The sequence below is a fragment of the Rhamphochromis longiceps genome, linkage group LG12 (genome assembly GCF_057381845.1).
Source record: "Rhamphochromis longiceps isolate RC_006_pf linkage group LG12, R_longiceps_female_GT1.1, whole genome shotgun sequence".
NCBI classification, from domain to species: domain Eukaryota; kingdom Metazoa; phylum Chordata; class Actinopteri; order Cichliformes; family Cichlidae; genus Rhamphochromis; species Rhamphochromis longiceps.
In genome coordinates this window covers 42,854,724-42,875,595 of record NC_140568.1, presented here as the reverse complement: position 1 = coordinate 42,875,595, position 20,872 = coordinate 42,854,724, and the positions used below count along the sequence as shown (strand labels likewise).

Here is a 20,872-nt window from a genome sequence, read left to right as displayed (position 1 = left end):
GGCCCGGGGAGGGTGCCCGAGGGCGAGTGTCTGGTGGCCGGGCCTTAGTCCATGGGGCCCATGGCACAGCCCGAAGAGGAGACATGGGCCCATCCTCCCGCAGGCCCACCACCCGCAGGAGGCGCCATAGGGGTTGGGTGCATTGTGTGCCGGGTGGCGGCCAGGAGCGGAGGCCCTGGCGGACTGATACCCGGCTGCCAAGACTGGCAATAGGGACATGGAATGTCACCTCTCTGGTGGGGAAGGAGCCTGAGTTAGTGCGTGAGGTTGAGAGGTACCGGCTAGATATAGTCGGGCTCACCTCTACGCATGGCTTGAGCTCTGGAACCAGTCTCCTGGAGAGGGGCTGGACTCTGTCTCAGTCTGGAGTTCAAACCTTGTTTGAATATGTTAGTCCCGTCCATGTGTTTGTCCTCAGCATCTCTAGTGGAACTCAGTTCTGTCTCCCCAGTCATGTCCCTGCTTAGTTCTGTCAATTTCATGTCTCAGTCCTGGTCTCTGTGCTTGCTACTTCCTGTTTTATTGTGATAGTTCCTAGTCCTGTGTGCGTTGCCTCTCTTGTCTCATTAGTCAGATTTGTGTCCCTTGGTGTTTCCCATCTCTCCTGTGTGTGGATATTATTTGAGTCCTCCCTTGTATCATGTTTTCCCTGTTGATTTGAACGTGTGGTTTTATTTTCTTTGGCTCACTTTATTTTGTAGTTTGTTCTTTGATACCTTTTAGTTTATCCCTCATGTTTCTGATTCCTCCTTTTGGTCCAGCTCTGCTATCCGCAGGTCGCCTTGACAGTGACCTTTTGGTTTTTCTCTGTCACTCTTGTTTTATTCAACTGCTTTTTACAAACATTTGGATCCTTCTCTGCACTTTTAGCTTTTATAAAAGCCCTCATGTTTTCTTCACTGTCCTTCTTAATGCATATTAAACACACTATTGATATTGATGTTTTTTTTGTGAATGATGTGACTGGACATTTAAAAATGGTTGTGTTACAGCGCCTTGAGCTTTTCTCTGTGCATCCTGTGGGAGAATATTTTGGCTTTAACCATAAAAATATGCAGTTTCAGGCATTGCAGTTTTGAAGAGCCCAAACTGCCCAGTCTGGACTTCTAGAAATTCTAAGGTGTGATCAAAATGGTCCAAAAAATCCTCTCGTAAAGAAAGAACTATAACCCATACCTGATTTAAATTTGGCTGCTATTCTGCCCGTGTGCAGTGCTGCCCTGCTTCCATCAACCTTTGCAATTTTCACTTGCAGATGTTTATGTGCAAATGAGTGAACAGATGCTCTACGCTGGACAGAAAGAACCAATAATCCTTCCTTTTTAAATGGCCACATATATCTTTGATACTGTACTGTAGGACATAATTACTGTACAGGTATCATCGTTGGGCTTTCTTTCGTGCTGCTGAAAGAAACCATGATTAGTAGCAGTACTCTACCCCAGCCTCCTCCCAGCTCCCACAGACTTTCACATATTACTGTCAGTTGACACAGGAGGCCAGGATTTTGCCATTTAAATATAAACATATCTCTTCAGGGATCTGCAGTCATCAACTTGGCTTCAGAGAGAGCAGCGCTGGCACTTGGCTTTGGGGTGCGAGTCAAAAACTAAGAGAGAGGAAGCACATTCTCTGCAGTCTGGGTGAATTAGGGCTCATTTGCTAATGGTGACGCTCAGTTCCCCCCTGGCCAGCTGATGGATAAATCACACCCTGTGTTGTACTGCAGTGCAGAGAGTGCAGCCGGTCACGGTGGCTGGTCTCCTCTCCTCTGTCTCTGTCTATATTTCTTCTCTATTATTTTCTGCTGTCTCTTTCGTCTTGGTACACTCAGGAGTTGTGAAGTAGTTTACAGGGTTAATGATGGAGCGGCAGCTTGGCACGTTGCATTAATGCTGAAGAAAAAAAAACTCCATTAGAGGCTCCTCTGTGAACGGCTGGGTCTTTGATGCAACATTAAGCTGCTGCTGCAGTGAACAGAAGGAGGGCTGTGTGAGAGAGCAAAGGCAGTGTCAGTGTGTCAGGGTGTGTGCATGTGTGAGCACACTTGTCATACTGATCATTGTCTTCATTAGGCCTCTATTTCATATTTATTACAATTTTATTTTTGTTTTACAAACTAGCTCCTATTTTCACCGCTGCAGCACTGATTTCTGTTATTTCTATATGAATGTTTTACAAATCAGCTGCTCTGTGGAAGGAAAGGGTGGAGAGCCAGGATATTCATGTCTGCAAGCCATTTATTCTCTTTGTGAGACAAGACAAGCAGTTCTGCTTAATTATCCAAACTAGCTACAAATAATGTAAACTGTTATTACATTTTTAAAAATATCAACAAATTTTAGCTCTTTGAAATAACACCTACTAGTGTAAAAATAATCACGGTTCCATAGCAAAGACTCCACCATAGTTATGAGGCAGACCACCAGCATGGATGTTGTTTCCACCACCAAATTGGTTCAGTCAGATCTTGTTTTTGTGAACCTAAAAATATTGATCCCAGCATTGTGCTCCGGTACCATAGCGGCTCAGTGTTTCCTGTCTGTGTGGAGCCTTCTCTGGGAGTTCTGCTTTCTCTATTTGCCAAAAAAATAACACACGAGAGTAATGTTGTACTCTGGTGTTTAACTCCCTGCTAAAATGAAAGTTAATGCATTGAAATTAAAAGAGCAAATGGGATCTATTCCATGGAGAAAGACCAACATAGTAAGAAGATCATCCTTCTGCTCTTAGATTATAACCAATATATGTATGGTATGTGTATTACTCTGTGCAGAGGGTGCTAAGCTCAGAACAATAAAGTCAGAGACAAAAGGTATTCAGTCCAAGTCAGTTCAAATGGGATTTATGTAGCAGCAAATCACAAAAACAGTCATCTCAAGGTGCTTTATGCTGTAAGGTAAAGATCCTACAATAATACAGAGAAAAGCCCAAATACCATATGACCCCCTATGAGCAAGTGCTTTGGTGAAAGTGGGAAGGAAAAACTCCCCTTTAACAGGAAAAAACCCTCAGACTCAGGGAGGGCAGCCTTCTGTCACTACTGGTTGGGGGTGAGGGCACAGCACAAAATCCATGCAACGTGGTGTATAAACATAGAGAGTGAAGAGACCAGAGTTAAAAGAAACACTCAGTGCATCATGGGCCTATTGCCGCGTAACTAAGGGAGGGTTCAGGGTCACTTGATCTCTAAGCTTAGTACCATCCAGTTCTTGAAACTGAAGCCTTTTACCCACATTCTTTCTAATGGCCAGCAGGTGGCGACGCCTCTAGTTGCACAAAATAAGTGTCTAACTGCAAATTAGTTAGAAAATGAAATTATTGGTCATTGATTTTATGACATCCACAAACACTTCCCAGATGAGTTTATGGTCACAGCTACATTTTACTAGTACTAAACTAAATACTAAAATAATAGAGTCTCTCCCTTATGTCCATAAGGCAAAGGGAAAAATGTTCAGGATGAGAATATAAAACAGGGCTTCCCTAACCAATGAGATGTCGGCTTGTATAAAGCTGCAAAAGATGTGGTGAAGCTGCAGCTATAACATCATTACTGTGTGTCTTATTTCCAAGTGCAAAACTTACATTTAACTACTGATTTTATCTACTGTTCTGATTTTATCTGTTTTGATTTTATATACTGTTGTTTGTTTGTTTGTTTGTTTGTTTGTTAATTAGTTAGTTAGTTTATTTGCTTGTTTTAATCAATTTTAAATCATGCTTTTTATTTGTTCTTGTTTCTAATGTCTCTGTAAAGCACTTTGAATCACCTTGTTGTTGAATTGTGCTATACAAATAAACTTGCCTTGCATCCACTTCCTTTGTCACACCAGCTCTTGGCATTTTAATCCTAGCTTGTAAAAGAATAATATATAAAAACCCTAAACTGTTCAGAAAACACAGAGAGGGTAATTTTTCTTCAAACAAGACTCGTCCAAACTTAAAGATATTTATTTATTTATTTTATAAACACAATTCATCACGTCAGTTTAAGTGGGCAGACTCAGTTTGCCTTAAGAGACACAGAAACCCGAATTTACGCACTTTCTTTTATTTAAATACACGTACCTTTTGTTAAAAGAAAAGAGCATTAGAGCCTGTGAGAATTAACACCATCCATTCACATTAGATACACGCTCACATTAAAGTTAATTTATTTTGAAGCTCTGTGTCAAATAAGCAATGTGCACTGACATTAATACACAGCCAAATGCAAGGCACATTAACATGAATAATGGAACAAGTAGATAACTAAATAAAAAAAGGAAATTGGTTTGGGGGTTGGGAGGGCAACTGAATGTACATTACAGGAGAGGATAGAGCTTCAGGCCCCCGTTTGTGTTTATGTGTAGACTCAGCTTGTGTCTTTGTTCTTATTTGCTCAGTGCCGGCACTGCAAGGCTGTAAAACCACAAGTCCTGCAGCATCAACACATTTCACTGACTATAATTAGCATTAAACTCATTTCACACATATATAGCTAGATGTTTAACTCAGCCGGCTACTCACAGGGGACACATAAAACTCCTCAGTCCTAATGACAAATCTTACCTCATGAGCTGCGTTACCATCATGGATGATAAATTTAACAAGCTGCACTATGGGGGTGTCAGAAAAGGCGATCTTATCATTTAAAATCATTTAAAATTTACAAAAGCTGCGCAGTCACACAGACCAAGGAGCGACATTCGCTGATCAAGGGACAAATGTGACATTACTGATTGGTGGGTAAGAAGGTTTCTGGCAGTCACTGGTGTGAATTAAGTTGGTCGCAAAGACCTACAAGGTGCTCCAAAGAAAACCTCCCTGTAATTACTTTGGTCGCTAGCAAGTTGCTTTGGTTGCTGTTTGCATGGAAAATGCAGACTTGCCTGCGAGCACTTAAACTACTGCACAAAACTGTGAAGTTCAAGAAAAAACAACAGGAATGGAGCAGTTCAATTTCAGAAAAAGTTGATTTCTGAAGTAAGACAGCTTTTAATTTAAACGCAAACATTCTACGTTTCTGATTTAACCTGCAGTTTTTCCAGTTTCATTCCAGCTCAGAGAGTAAATGGTGAGTGTTTGGGCAGATGCAGCAATCTGCTGGCTTTTAGTGGCAATACTCTTCATGAACACTTTAGTTTGGACTCCACATCTGGATCTGAGTATGAGTGCACCAAAACCGCATGCACGAAATGAAAAAGATGCATCACCCCTTGAAACTTTGAGCAAGCATATCACTGATGGTTGAGAAGGATTTTCTCAGAAGAGAACTTCTGACATGCTTGAAGCACGTCCGCTGCATTTTCCCTTCACCACAGAAGAAAACACAAACAAAGCAGGAGACGTGTCAAAGGCAGTACTCCAGAGAGTATTGCCTGCCAACACATGCACAGAAACACACACACACATATGAACATGTATTTGTTTATCCCAGCAGGGGCCATGCTCTGAAGCTGTGCAGCTCATGTAGTTTCTCTGCACCCCACAGCCGTAACAACATATGGAGCTACGTTTGCCAGCCAACGCGGAGCATATCATTAAACAGCATTATTAACATCACGTACAGCAGTGGGGTGTCAATGAGCGCCACGGTTCACGCAGGCTGATTGCGCCATTTGTTTCATGCTGTCGCTTCGGTGCTTTTGTGTTGGAGGTTAGCTGATGAATCCGCCTTACTCATCTCAAAGATGGACTAATTGGTTTTTGGTGTGTGGGAGGTTTGTATGTGTGTGTGTTTGTGTACTGTAGTGTTGTTCAGCCAAGGCAGCAGGTGGAACAGCAGGTAGTCACATCAAAGTCATTTGAATCACACGAATGCAAACCTGCCATTTTATTGGCTGATTTTGACTTTGTTGATATCAACAATGCCAGTTTGAACTGCTGTAATTACATTGTAATGAGTCCAATTTTTAAATTACTATCTCTAGAATGTGTAGCAAAACATTTGGCCATATCTGCACATCAGTCCTGCTCCAAACAATAGCTGCTGATACCTCAATGTCATTATAATTCATCCAGTTTGTTTTTAGAAGTTCACAGCGCATTGTATTATTTTTGTTATCCCCCATTTGTCTCCAGATCTTTGGCATGGTCTTCCAGAATAATCTTACAGGTTCATAATGTCTTTTCATTAATCAGTGAGTAATGTCACTCTTTTATAATTCCAAAGAAATTTGCTGGAAAACGTGAAAGTTCTTTTTAAGCTGTTTGGATTCGTTTCTCGATTTTGGAAATGAATGATTTAAAACAAACTAAAACCTCCAGGTGAGCAGAGTCCCGTTGTGTCCTGTATGTGCTTTTTCACTAAAATTATCATCTGCTCTCTTCTCCTACACCGAGACGTTCTGACAAGTTACCACTTAAGTGGTGCTTAAATGACGAGTTTAAATGAGAACAGAGTGAACCCTGTCCCCAGCATGTGCAGTATGTATGTTTAGACTGGATTGTAATCTATGTGGAAATGTCCGAGTCATTTGGCTCAGTGCTAACGGTCCCTTAATGGGTGGCTGAGATTGCCTCTAGACAGATCTGATAGATGAAGGCTATTACAGGGCCACCAATTACTTCAGTGTTATGGAGACAGAAACAGTAACACAATGCAGAGAGTGTGAAGAAAGACAAAAATCTTAATCACAGTCAGTGTAATTGGAAAAAATGACGGCACTAATTGGAGCGTAATTTTCCTTAGTGACGCTGCTACAAGGTGAGCAGGACCTCGTTACAGGAAATACAAATGGACAAGAAAGCAAGCGGTAGGGTACACATGGAGCACTCTGCAGCTGTGCAGGCAGACGACTGAACTAGACCACACCTGCTTTTAAATAGAAAACAGTCTGTGCAAATCAAACTTTGTGTATAGAAGGAGTTCAAATATCTAAACAAAACACTTTTCTTCTTTTCTTGTTTTTAAATTAGGAGGAAATTAATAAGAACAAATTAAGACTTTAAAAGGAGGGTGTCGTGTTTTGTGATTTATGATCCAAATAGATACTCTGGAGGTAGACTGTATTTAACAAAGTGTTTACAAAATCCATGATACAAAAAGCCCAGAAAGCAAGGCAAACACAAATCCACAAAAACACATGAGCAGGAGCACAGAGGGAGGATTACACACACTCTGACAAAAAAAGGGGGAAGACATCACTATGAATGTACACAGAGCTAGTTGAAAGTGGACACAGCTGGAAAAAACACAGGTGCATAGAATCAAGGAGATGATTCAAGGGGAAATTAAACTAAATCCAAGACACAGACGACAGCTATTAAACAGTCAAATCAATAGGCAAACAGAGAAACAGACACAATAAGGTTTAACATCTACTGACACAGTAGATGGAAACTGAAACCACTCTGGGAACAAAATCACTACAAACACGAACTGGAGTATACATCAGAACGAAAATGTAAACAATAAACAAGCTAAAAACTACAGACGTTCCTGTCCACTAATTTCCTAGTCGACTAACCGACTAAAACTAAGAAACACTGGGATATTAAGTTACATTTGAGAACTGTTTAATGAAAAAAACTAATAACAAAGGCATTTCAAACCGTTATGTTCTTCAATAATAAACCGTGCCGCTTGAACGTGCGGCACATCGCATTATTCACTCGTTACACTCAAGAAAGACAACGAAGAAGAAAAAACAAACCGATGTTAAACATGATATGAAAACATGTTACTGCAAAAGATGCTCACATATTACTAAAATATGACAAATCAACTGAAAAACGGATAAAGTGCGACTGAAAAGTGTGGCCCGTTGTGCCGTGCATTATGAACGATACACGCTGAAAACCACAATAAAAGTTAAAATCTAAAGTAACAAATAAAAGGCATTTTCTTCTGCTTAGCTGACGTTGGGTCGTGGGGGCAGCAGCAGGGAGGCTCAGACCTCCGTCTCGCCACCTCCTCCAGTTTATCCGGGGAAACATCAAGCTTTTCCCAGGCCAGCCGATAGATGTAATCTCTCCAGCGTGTCCCGGATCTAAAAACCAAAAACCACTAAGAATACCAAATAATCAGTCATTTAGAATCCAAATCTAGATCCGAAGGAACAACGTGAACACCCTGGATCCAAGGAAGTTGACCCTTGGATCCTTGGACCCAGGAGGATGAGGGTGAGCTTCAGGACTGAAGAGCTACAACAGTGTTATTGGATTTATTATGAGACCAGAAATGTCACTTGATCACTTGAGTGAGCAGTGAGGACACATTACAGAAGGCATCACCATTGAGTTCTTAGGTTTTGATCTCAGACAGCATTTCAAAAGTCCCCTCAAATAAACTCTGATGATAACTCAGGGCATTTCGTCTGGTTGCCCTTGTGAAACACCGTAGAGCCACAACACTCAGCTCCATAATTAGACAGAGGACATTGTACTTCCACAGGCTCCACAGAGACTTTGTTCATGCATCCCATCATAACGAGACATCCATTACACTGAGGGCTTGCACTAAGGGTCACTATAAGACAAAAAATGAACATTCTGAACTGTTAAGCTACTTGCCTGGAAATAATCCCTGCTCTGTGGAACTTTACCTGTCTATCCTTGTCGGCTTAACATGATAAACTCTCAACTTTGACCTCTCAACTGCAAACCAAACACATAAAAACCTCAGACTACAGAGGACAAACCTTGAGAGATGTGAAATGGGGGTGGAGGAGCAAAGGAAAAATGTTTGACAGAATAAGAGCATACCTGCAGTGCGCGAGCGTGCTAAGAGCAGACGCCTGCTGCATTTAAGAGAAGCCCCGCTTTCTCAAGGTGATTTAAGCGAGAGACTGACATTTATTCTAAGAAAAAGATGAATTTCAAGTGACGTTCTCTCACTTGGTAAAGAATATTTGCTACGTGACCTTTGCCTTTCTTGCCGTGGTTTACAGAATAAGATGTCCTCTTTGTGGCACATGATCCTGGCTCTGTGTCCTCCTGTTTTCTCTCCTCATTCACTCCTGTGAGGATCAAGTGTAAAACGACCATAAATATAAGCTCAAGTATTTATTGTCATATTAATGCTGAAACTTTAATGACCCTGGACTTGAATCATCTCTTTAGATGCACCTGAAACTGTGAAAAAATAAATAAAAAATTGAAAATAATAATAATTCTGAGTTTTTGATGAATATTACAAAACTCATTTTAGCAGTAGGAGACAAACATATGCATGAAACTGAGGGGAAATAATCTGGGAATGCTAAACTCTCTCCTCCTGCTCACAGCATCTTCAGTTGGTCCTGTGGTTTTTACAATCTAGTTCCCACGAGCCTGTTAATAGTCACTAAACAGTCTGCAACACGCTGACCTACAACCACTGGTGATGGTTTAATTTGATAATTTTGCATGTTTGATAGACTGCTAGCATTACAAATGATTTGTTAACCCCTAATGGAAAAATGCAGTGAGGTAAGGCTGTGATGTTTTATAGAAATACTCCAGTGATTGATGAAAGACAAAAACATTGACATTTTAAACCATTTCCACTCTACGGTTATACTTTCCATCCATCCATCCATCTTCTGCTTATCCAGTTCAGGGTTGTGTTGTGAGCCAGGGTACACCCAGACATGTGGTATTTTATGTCTAATACCTTATATTAGTAAATAGACTGTAGTGAACATGATTATACACAAAATAAAGAAATGTCCTTTTTTGAATGAACTTTTAATTGTATCCACATTATAATCAATCCTGTTCTTTTTGGTCACTTAAACTATGTTTATAGAACTTCAATGTTATACTTCGTACAATTTTATCTCTCCTCTTGTCTGTCACTGAAACTGATTGGAGCTTCTACTTTGTGATGGGAATGTTCTTTCTGACTCAGAGTGACTCCATACCATTCATGAGAGATATGTTTGATCTATTTTTGACTGATTAACAAGTCATTTAGAGTAGTTTAAATTCTCACAATCATTTTTGGCAAATACTTTTTGGACTCGTCAACACGGACTTGGTCGTGCACTCACATCTCCAACCTGGCTGCACAAACTAAGGACCAGCCAGAATGACTCCAAATGCCAACAGCTGTGACCTGACTTTGGGCGTGCCACGCATGCCTCGGTGTTTTTTAAGTCAATTTTCTACACTGCATTTGTTTCTGAACACATTCTGACTTGCTGTACCACTTGAAAAAACAACAACAAAGAAACCGGGAAACGCCTTTGGACACAGTGCAGAAAATAATTACTTGGAAAGTTGACCAGATGTTTCTGGAGTACTTCGGGAGATTTGGATTCTTCCTTTGAAACAGATTTTTTTTAATGTTTTAGCTGTGATGTAGATTCCAAGCTCAAACTTGGGCAGTGGCAGCCTTTGAAATATCGACTATAACCATCATGGATCAGTCTTTAACAGTTATTGATTTGAAACACGTTAAACCAAACCGAAGTGAGACAAACTGCTGATCTAACCTTCATTTCATCTCTCAGCTCGAGTTTTCCTGAACTGGGGAAAACCCCGGTCCATGAAAACCACCTGACGGCTCGTTGGCCCGCCCACACCCCCTCAGTCCTGCCCCACCTGCAGCTTTCCACACAGCTGCTTGCTGATGGTGAGTCCACTCACCGACACTGAAAGAGGATCTTGGAGACGAAAGCTAAAAGGCTCTAAGCTCCACATCCAGCGGCTGCCCTGCGCTGTAAGCTGTCAAGCGGAATTTAGCCCCTCTCATCCAGCGGTACGTCTCGGACTGCTGTAGGTGAAGAAGCGAGGGATGCTCGCAGGGTCCTTGAACGCCACAAATAAGTTCACAAAGCGGGCAGAAAGAGGACTCGCATGTTGATTCGTTTCGGGAATATTTGAGTGGCACACTTTTCATCTCTATGGCAAAGTTCTTGGCTGAATTACTGGGATGCACACTTCCCGACAAGGGCACCCCTCCTTTGTTCGAGGTAAGGAGGCTTTAATGACTTAAACCTCTATGATCATTGTGTTTTCTTGAACGATTAAATGTAATGCTTAAATGTAATTGGAAGAGTGACAATGAGTTTGCATTCGTGGATACAAATGTAGGGCACAGACTCAGTGGCACTCCGTGGATTCTCTATGGCAACAAGAGGCCGAGGCTTTGTTCATCAGAATGATTGACAGTTGCTATGCCGTAAAATACTTCATTAACAGTGGTCCCTGCGGGTTTTACGCCGCTCTGCATTCCACACACACCTCTTTCTTTCAGTGACAGTGCGAATTGCCCAGTGTGGATTAATACGCATCATTTGCGCCTTTACGCTCATGGATGGATACTGTAGTAGTCCCAGAATATCAGCTCATGAGTGTCATACAAATAATTTTTTCTACGATTTTACTTATGAAAATAATTTTACAAGAGTATGATTATTGACACAGTGGCGAATGTGGTGCCATGAAGGGGTGTCTTGTACGAAATGGCTTAGACTCGATTGCATTTGGGTCAGTGTGCCACACACACACACACACACACACACCTGTGCTGTACTTGCTTGGCTGAGTTTTGCTCCTTTTCACTGCTGTTGTCATTATTTTGTAGAAAGAAAAGTTGTTGGTTATTCAATTCAATTCAATTCAATTTTATTTATATAGCGCCAAATCACAACAAAAGTCGCCTCAAGGCGCTTCATAGATACAGAGAAAAACCCAACAATCATAATATGACCCCCTATGAGCAAGCACTTTGGCGACAGTGGGAAGGAAAAACTCCCTTTTTACAGGAAGAAACCTCCAGCAGAACCAAGCTCAGGGAGGGGCGGGGCCATCTGCTGCGACCGGTTGGGGTGAGAGAAGGAAGACAGGATAAAGACATGCTGTGGAAGAGAGACAGAGATTAATAACAGATATGATTCAATGCAGAGAGGTCTGTTAATACATAGTGAGTGAGAAAGGTGACTGGAAAGGAAAAACTCAATGCATCATGGGAATCCCCCCGGCAGCCTACGTCTATTGCAGCATAACTAAGGGAGGATTCAGGGTCACCTGGTCCAGCCCTAACTATATGCTTTAGCAAAAAGGAAAGTTTGAAGCCTAATCTTGAAAGTAGAGATAGTGTCTGTCTCCCGAATCCAAACTGGAAGCTGGTTCCACAGAAGAGGGGCCTGAAAACTGAAGGCTCTGCCTCCCATTCTACTTTTAAATACTCTAGGAACAACAAGTAGGCCTGCAGAGCGAGAGCGAAGTGCTCTAATAGGGTGATATGGTACTACAAGGTCATTAAGATAAGATGGGGCCTGATTATTTAAGACCTTGTATGTGAGGAGCAGGATTTTGAATTCAATTCTGGATTTAACAGGAAGCCAATGAAGGGAAGCCAAAACAGGAGAAATCTGCTCTCTCTTTCTAGTCCCTGTCAGGACTCTTGCTGCAGCATTTTGGATTAGTTGAAGGCTTTTCAGCGAGTTTTTTGGACATCCTGATAATAATGAATTACAGTAGTCGAGCCTGGAAGTAATAAATGCATGAACTAGTTTTTCAGCGTCACTCTGAGACAGGATATTTCTAACTTTAGAGATGTTGCACAAATGGAAGAAAGCAGTCTTACATATTTGTTTAATATGTGCGTTGAAGGACATGTCCTGGTCAAAAATGACTCCAAGGTTCCTCACCGCGTTACTGGAGGCCAAGGTAATGCCATCCAGAGTAAGAATCTGCTTAGAGACCATATTTCTAAGCTTTTCAGGGCCGAGTACAATAACCTCAGTTTTATCTGAATTAAGAAGCAGAAAGTTAGCGGCCATCCAGGTCTTTATGTCTTTAAGACATTCCTGCAGTTTAACTAATTTTTGTGTGTCATCTGGCTTCATGGACAGATAGAGCTGGGTGTCATCAGCATAGCAGTGAAAATGTATGCTATGTCTTCTAATGATGCTGCCTAAGGGAAGCATGTATAATGTAAACAGAATTGGTCCTAGCACTGAACCCTGTGGAACTCCATAATTAACCTAACTAGTGGTTATTAGTCACTAGTTGCCATGTGCAGATCAAGGATGCACCGATCCACCGTGTTCCAGTTGCAGTTTGATAGCTTGGATTTTAACATCTGTCGGATCTGAATACCAATCCGATACCAGTGTTCATTTATTAACAAGTCTCTCCTCAACTGTTGGGAAGAGACTGGGACTCATTATTTTTATGTTAACAATGCAAAATATAATGTGACACATTTCCTGAATTCATTGTAAGATAGTAAATGAGATGGTCTTAAATACAATTAAAACAATGCACAAATGTATTTATGTTATTTACAAAGTTTATTTGCAGTGATGCCATTTCAGCTCAGTGTGAGAGATTATTATTTACAGTCAGGCTGTAAACAGGAGACACACAGGAGCACCTGTGAGCTGCTCACACACACCTTTCATTACCGTTCAAGTTGACTTGATCACACTGAAGTCAGAAACTACTGCCATGTTGTCATCTTCCTCTGAACTATGCAAACTCTCTAACTCATGACCTGCTGTCACTTTAGTGATCATTATAATTTCATCTTAGTTTTTATCGTTGCAAAATATTTTGTTTTGCTTGAGTCTTTATTAGTTTCACTGTTAGCTTTAGCCTTTTTAAATATTATTACACTGCTCATAAAAATTAAACGAACATTTTAAAATCACAGATCTGAAAGAAAACGGCTACTGAAGCTGGGCTGATGGTTTCCATGTGGGGAAAACCACATCAGGGACATTGACGTAGAGTATGGCACATGGGTCCCATAAAGATTAATCACAAACAAATGATCAGTGCAGACACAGCAGTACATTTGTTGAACCCTAAATAAAAGATACCCCAAAGCATGACGCTTCTGTTTAACATACCAGTCTCTGGATACTTGACAAAGGATGTGTTAGCCCACTGAAACAGAATTTCCAGCTCTGTAACGATTATGTCATTTTGTTTTCTATGTTACAGATTGTTGTGTGCATGAATGGTAACACCAGTTCAGATTGCATGATGTTATTTAATAATGTAATACTTGTGTCTGATTCCACTGATGAAAATGTTTTCAAAGGAAATACAATTCATCTCAGTAGATGCGATTTGTGTCTTTGGGACCTGACGGTTACTGCATCATACAAGCTCTAAATTAATAACAATTTCTGATTCTCGTCCCGCACGCACACACGTCAACTGTAATCCACAACCGCCATGGGATTGCTAATCCATCGGGCATCATCTCAATCTGTCTAACATGAACTGTGTAAGAAAAAATATTAAAGTAATCCCAGAAATGTGTCAGGGGATCGTCATCGTGACTTCTGGGAAAATGAAATGATGACCTCTGTACGGCTTTACAGGGGACAAAGATTAGATCCATGGACGGTTAAAGCCTTATTTCTAATTTCACCTTTATACCATGAATTTGTTGAATACATGCACTGTAGACTGTTCCTATCAGGCAGCATGCACTTACTGCTTTACAATCTGAAGAGCTCTAGTTGGACAGCATGAAGCGGTGGAGAAGCACGGTGTAGGGAATGTGAGGTATGAATATGAAGTGCATTCATACAGTTTTAGGAATGAGCCTGGGGTCTCTGTGCCTTCATGCTTAAGCATCCTTGGGCAAGATCCTGAACACCAAGTTTCTCTCTGATGGGTCAAATGTGTGAATGTTTGATAAAAAGCACTTAAGCACAGCAAAAAGTGTGACCAGGTGAATGAGGCATGTTGTAAAGCACTTTATAAGAACCAGTCCATATGTCATCTATAAAAATCAAAAGCCTTACCTGCCAAACCAAAACCCACTATGACTGTTTGAGCTCAGTTTATGGTCACCACATTGGCTGTTATGCTGGTGCTTTAGGTGTGGCTGAAGTGCTGCAGTATGCTTCTGGACAATAGCTACTGATACCCAGAACAAACCTCCACATCAGGGCTGGTGTATGAGTAGAAGAATCAAAACAGGAAGGTTTTCCTCAGACGGCCTCGCTCTTCATGCGGCTACAGCATCTCCCTGTCAGTGTCTGGTTATGTCTGTGTTCCTGCACTGAAAAGCGAAATTGTAAAAGAGTGACCTGCTTGTGCGCTTGTGTTACCAACACAGCTACGTCTCTCCTGCCAAGTTACACTGGCGAGCATAAACAGGACACTACACTGTGTGCTCGGCAATCCGCTCACAGATCTCAGACATCGGCTGTTTGAAGCTGACCTGTATGTTGTGTTAAGGTTCATTTCTACTGAACAGTTTTTGAGTTGAAGACTCCACTGCTTCTAAACCCAAAGGCAGTGTGTCAGTTATCTGGGTTTTTTTTTTCTTCCAAAATTCACAGGGTTGTACAAAGTGAATTTAACACCCCGGGGTGAGACTGTTAGTGCAGACCTGCCCTGTGACGTCCTGAGGTGTCTGAAGAAGAAATTTCTGTAGAAATGACCTGAAGTGTGACACGCCGACACACTCTTTGCTCACACACCTGCTCACCTCAGTGAATAACTTCCACACTTCCTGTCCATTTCCTAGAAATAAAGCTGAAAAACCCACGTTGTGACCCTGCAGCACAACAGAGCTTCCACTCAGAGATCGGAGCAGAAAGAGGTCGCAGCCGCATTAGACGATCAAATCAAGGCTTTTAATACTTTTTTTTTTTTTTTTTTTTTTTTACCCCACTGACATAAAAATACAGTGAAATTTTTAGTTTGTGTAATTAAAGCAAAGAAAAAAATATTCTCAAAGCAGGTGATGTCAGTCAAAGAGGGCTAAAAATCTCACACAAGCTACAAATTTCAGGGCTCGCAAAATCGCTAGCCCCACGTCCCGGGGCTAGCGATTTTTCCAGTCGGGCTACCAAAATCTATCTCTGCTCTGCCCGTCGGCCTATCGTAGGAAGGAAAAATATATGTCAATGCTTTTGGCATCGGTGAGCCACTGTCAATATGTGACATATTGAAATCGCGTTTGAATTTGCGCTTGTTTTTTGCTTTCACTTTGCAATCGTGCGAACTGTGTATAGAGAGCGACAGCACTGATTGGTGAGTGATGATAATTTGTGCACCAATTCCTCTGACATCGTCTTATCAATCGTTAGCTTACTATGCAAACATGACAATTGAAATCTCCCGCAGCTTAAACATGTGAGAGGTTGATCGCGCAGAGAATCGCTGAGCTTATGTGAGTGCGTGTGTAAAAGCAGCAGGATATATATTTTAGTTCTGCTGAGCCAAATAAGACAGGTCAGGGTGAAGAAGTGACAGCCAAAGAAAAGCTTACCACAAAACGGAGAAGTTATGACAAATCAGACTATAAGGCAAAAAGAAAGTGCAGCTTTATGGTTTCATGGACAAAAGAATTTCTGTAGCTGCAATATGACGAGCTAAATAACCAGGGCTGCACATAAGTGGTCCGCAGGTGCGCATTCGCTGTCAAAATAAAAAACGCGCACAAGATAAGAAGTTAATATTATATAATTATACAATATTATACTTTAATGTATAATATTGTAAAGGAAACAAAACATCAATCAAAAAATTGCTCTCTTTTTTATTCGGGCTACTTAAATTTATTTTGGGCTACCAAAAACTGAAGAGTCCCTGCCTGAAGGGCTACCAGGGAATTTGAAATTTTGCGAGCCCTGAATTTGATTCCATAAGTGCACGTGGCACCAGGATGCTCTAGGCCGTAGGTCGATGATCGATTTTGTAATCGTATCAGCAGACCTGCGACCATATGTTCTGGACACTCGGGTAAAGAGAGGGGCTGAGCTGTCAACTGATCACCACCTGGTGGTGAGTTGGATCAGGTGGCGGGGGAAGATGCTGGACAGACCTGGTGCACCTAAACGCGTAGTGAGGGTGTGCTGGGAACGTCTAGCAGAGGCCCCAGTCCGCGAGATCTTCAACGCACACCTCCGGCAGAGCTTCAACAGCATTCTGAGGGAGACTGGGGACATTGAGTCCGAATGGACCATGTTCAGCGTCTCCATTGCCGAAGCTGCTGCATTGAGCTGCGGCCGCAAGGTGGTTGGTGCCTGCCGTGGTGGTAATCCCCGAACCAAATGGTGGACACCAGAGGTGAAGGGAGCCACCAGGCTGAAGAAGGAGTCCTATCGGGCTTGGTTAGCCTGTGGGACTCCGGAGGCAGCCGACAGGTATCGACAGGCCAAGCGGAATGCGGCTCGGGCAGCGGCTGAAGCAAAAACTCGGGTGTGGGAGGAGTTCGGAGAGGCCATGGAAAAAGACTTTCGGGCTGCCTCGAAGAGATTCTGGCAAACCGTCAGACGTCTCAGGAGGGGAAAGCGGTGCTCTACCTGCACTGTGTATAGTGCTGGCGGAGCGCTGCTGACGTCGACTGAGAAAATTGTCAGGCGGTGGAAGGAATACTTCGAGGACCTCCTTAATCCCACTGACACGTCTTCCGAGGAGGAAGCAGAGTCTGGGGATGAGGGGAATGACCCGCCAATTTCCGGGGGCGAGGTCACTGAGGCAGTTAAACAACTCCTTGGTGGCAGAGCCCCTGGTGTTGATGAGGTCCGCCCCGAGTTCCTGAAGGCTCTGGACATTGTAGGGCTGTCCTGGTTGACACGCCTCTGCAATGTTGCGTGGAGATCAGGGGCAGTACCTGTGGACTGGCAGACCGGGGTGGTGGTCCCCATCTTCAAGAAAGGGGACCGGAGGGTGTGTTCCAACTACAGGGGGATCACACTCCTCAGCCTCTCTGGGAAAGTCTATGCCAGGGTGCTGGAAAGGAGAGTTCGTCCGTTAGTCGAACCTCGGATACAGGAGGAACAATGCGGTTTTCGTCCTGGTCGCGGAACACTGGACCAGCTCTTTATCCTCTCCAGGATACTTGAGGGTGCATGGGAGTTTGCCCAACCAGTCTACATGTGTTTTGTGGATTTGGAGAAGGCATTCGACCGTGTCCCTCGGGGTGTCCTGTGGGAGGTGTTGCGGGAATATGGGGTGTCTGGCCCATTGCTACGGGCCATTCGATCCCTATACAACCGTTGCAAGAGCTTGGTTCGCATTGCCGGCAATAAGTCGGACTTGTTCCCAGTGGGTGATGGGCTCCGCCAGGGCTGCCCTTTGTCTCCGGTTCTGTTCATAATTTTTATGGACAGGATTTCTAGGCGCAGCCAAGTGGCAGAGGGCTTTCGCTTTGGTGGCCTCAGAATCTCATCTCTGATTTTTGCAGATGATGTGGTTCTGTTGGCTTCATCGGGTGAGGGCCTCCAGCTCGCACTGGAGCGGTTCGCAGCCGAGTGTGAAGCAGCGGGAATGAGGATCAGCACCTCCAAATCTGAGGCCATGGTTCTCAGCCGGAAAAGGGTGGAGTGCCCACTCCGGGTCGGGGATGAGTTCCTGCCCCAAGTGGAGGAGTTCAAGTATCTCGGGGTCTTGTTCGCGAGTGATGGGAGAAGGGAGCCGGAGATCGACAGACGGATTGGGGCTGCAGCTGCAGTAATGCGGACGCTGCACCGGTCCGTCGTGGTGAAGAGGGAGCTGAGTGTAAAAGCGAAGCTCTCAATTTACCGGTCGATCTACGTCCCTACCCTCACCTATGGCCACGAGCTGTGGGTAGTGACCGAAAGAACGAGATCGCGGATACAAGCGGCAGAAATGAGCTTCCTCCGAAGGGTGGCTGGCCTCTCCCTTAGAGATAGGGTGAGAAGTTCGGCCATCCGGGAGGGGCTCAGAGTAGAGCAGCTGCTGCTCCACATCGAAAGGAGCCAGCTGAGGTGGTTCGGGCATCTGACAAGGATGCCCCCTGGGCGCCTCCTAGGCGAGGTGTTCCAGGCATGTCCCACCGGGAGGAGGCCCCGGGGCAGACCCAGGACACGCTGGAGAGATTATATCTCTCGGCTTGCCTGGGAACGCCTTGGTATTCCCCCGGATAAGCTGGAGGAGGTGGCTGGGGAGAGGGAGGTCTGGGCCTCTTTGCTTAGGCTGCTGCCCCCGCGACCCGGCCCCGGACAAAGCGAATGAAAATGGATGGATGGATGGATGAATTTGATTCTTGGAAAATAGTCGAGCAAGATATTTTTTTATAGAAGAACGTAAGCACATTGTGAGTATAAATACTTTATTCATGGCTTCCAGAGCAATATCAACTGATAGGCTGAAAGTAAATGATGAAGACGTAAAGTTCTCCTCTTTTTTTTCTGTACTTGTTTTAAGAAATGACATCACATATTTTATTATGTAACACTTTGTGCTTGTGGAGTTATGTTTAGTTATTCACAGATTAGTAACGAAATCAGGCTGCAGCTGTTTAAAGTCTGACAGATGCTCTTTAATGTGGTTAATTAGCTGCTAAAGGCTAACTGAACATTAGTGAATATGTGACTCAGCGAATATGTTTCTATACTCAGAATAGATGCTATCTTTATTGGCTGATGTTAAGTTTCACATTTTCACAGAAAGTTTAGAAAAAATAAGTATTTTTTTTAACCCTAAAAATAAAGTATTTGGTCTTTTTTCCCTTTAAATTCCCTTTTTTTTTTCAGGCCCCTCTTCTGTGGAACCAGCTTCCAGTTTGGATTCAGGAGACAGACACTATCTCTACTTTCAAGATTAGGCTTAAAACTTTCCTTTTTGCTAAAGCATATAGTTAGGGCTGGACCAGGTGACCCTGAATCCTCCCTTAGTTATGCTGCAATAGACATAGGCTGCCGGGGGATTCCCATGATGCATTGAGTTTTTCCTTTCCAGTCACCTTTCTCACTCACTATGTATTAACAGACCTCTCTGCATTGAATCATATCTGTTATTAACCTCTGTCTCTCTTCCACAGCATGTCTTTTATCCTGTCTTCCTTCTCTCACCCCAACCGGTCGCAGCAGATGGCCCCGCCCCTCCCTGAGCCTGGTTCTGCTGGAGGTTTCTTCCTGTTAAAAGGGAGTTTTTCCTTCCCACTGTTGCCAAAGTGCTTGCTCATAGGGGGTCATATGATTGTTGGGTTTTTCTCTGTATCTATGAAGCGCCTTGGGGCAACTTTTGTTGTGATTTGGCGCTATATAAATAAAATTGAATTGAATTAAATTGCTTTATTTCTGCAAACTTTGCCTTCATTATTATTTTACCTTGTACTTCTTCAGTGCATTTGTGAGATTTCGTACTTTATTCTTTGTCTCACAGTTACCACGTCGTCATTCACTCACGTAAGAGATGTTTCTGCTGCCAGGCTTCCTCTCTCTTTTCTCTCTCTCTGGCTTTCTTTATTCTCTGCAGCCTTTCAGCATAAAGCTTTATTCTTGCTAGGCAGCTTGTTTTTAAAGCAGAATTCATCTTTCAAAGGGTAAAGAAAAAGATTAACATCACTGTACTCTCAGGGCCTCGCTGTGGGTTTGAGAAGATGTCAAGACGTATAAATCCAGAGAAATACGAAGAAGTGGTTTTAAGAAGAGGAAAGTTTGTGGAAAAATACACAGTGTGAGGGGCAAGATTGCATCAGTGAACACATGAAGGGTTCAAAGTACATCTACTATATGGTCAGTGTTTTTAAAGAAAGGGTGGGGGGTGTCTCACTCACAAGTGTAGTAAGTTAGCAAAAAATGGGAAGAGTGCATGCAGATTAGATTCACCTAATTATCAACTATGGTTATAAAATTCACAAAGGTTTAGCTACTGAATTAGCGAGATACAGCATGGCATAACTGGCTGATTTTGAGACAAGCGGTCGTGGTGGATGACTGGATGAATGTGAGATTTTTCTTTCATTCACAAAGGGAGCTCATCCATCTGAGACAGAACTTATACAAGCCGTGTTCAGCTGATAGACTGGTCCAGTTAAGGTTAGCTTGTTGCAGTGGGGAGATGGCAGTAGACGGGTAAAAATCCTAACAGAAGATGAGAAATGCTTCTCCAGGTATTCACATGCTGTGTGTCGCTAGGTGGTTCACTAACTTTGGCCAAGCAAGTTCAACATACCAGTGATGTAAATTCATCATCAGACGGTGAGTACCAGGGTCGTTCCTGTACCTGCACA

At 42.9% G+C, this 20,872-nt stretch overlaps 1 long non-coding RNA gene across 1 annotated transcript in view; it reads left to right on the top strand.

The window, feature by feature from the left end:
* The first annotated feature begins 10,548 nt into the window (after positions 1-10,548).
* Positions 10,549-20,872, top strand: part of LOC146658051 (uncharacterized) — a 33,751-nt gene continuing 23,427 nt past the window's right edge. Inside the window, exon 1 of the long non-coding RNA XR_014914143.1 lies at positions 10,549-10,883. This is a non-coding gene — a long non-coding RNA (uncharacterized LOC146658051). The remainder of the gene's footprint in view (positions 10,884-20,872) is intronic.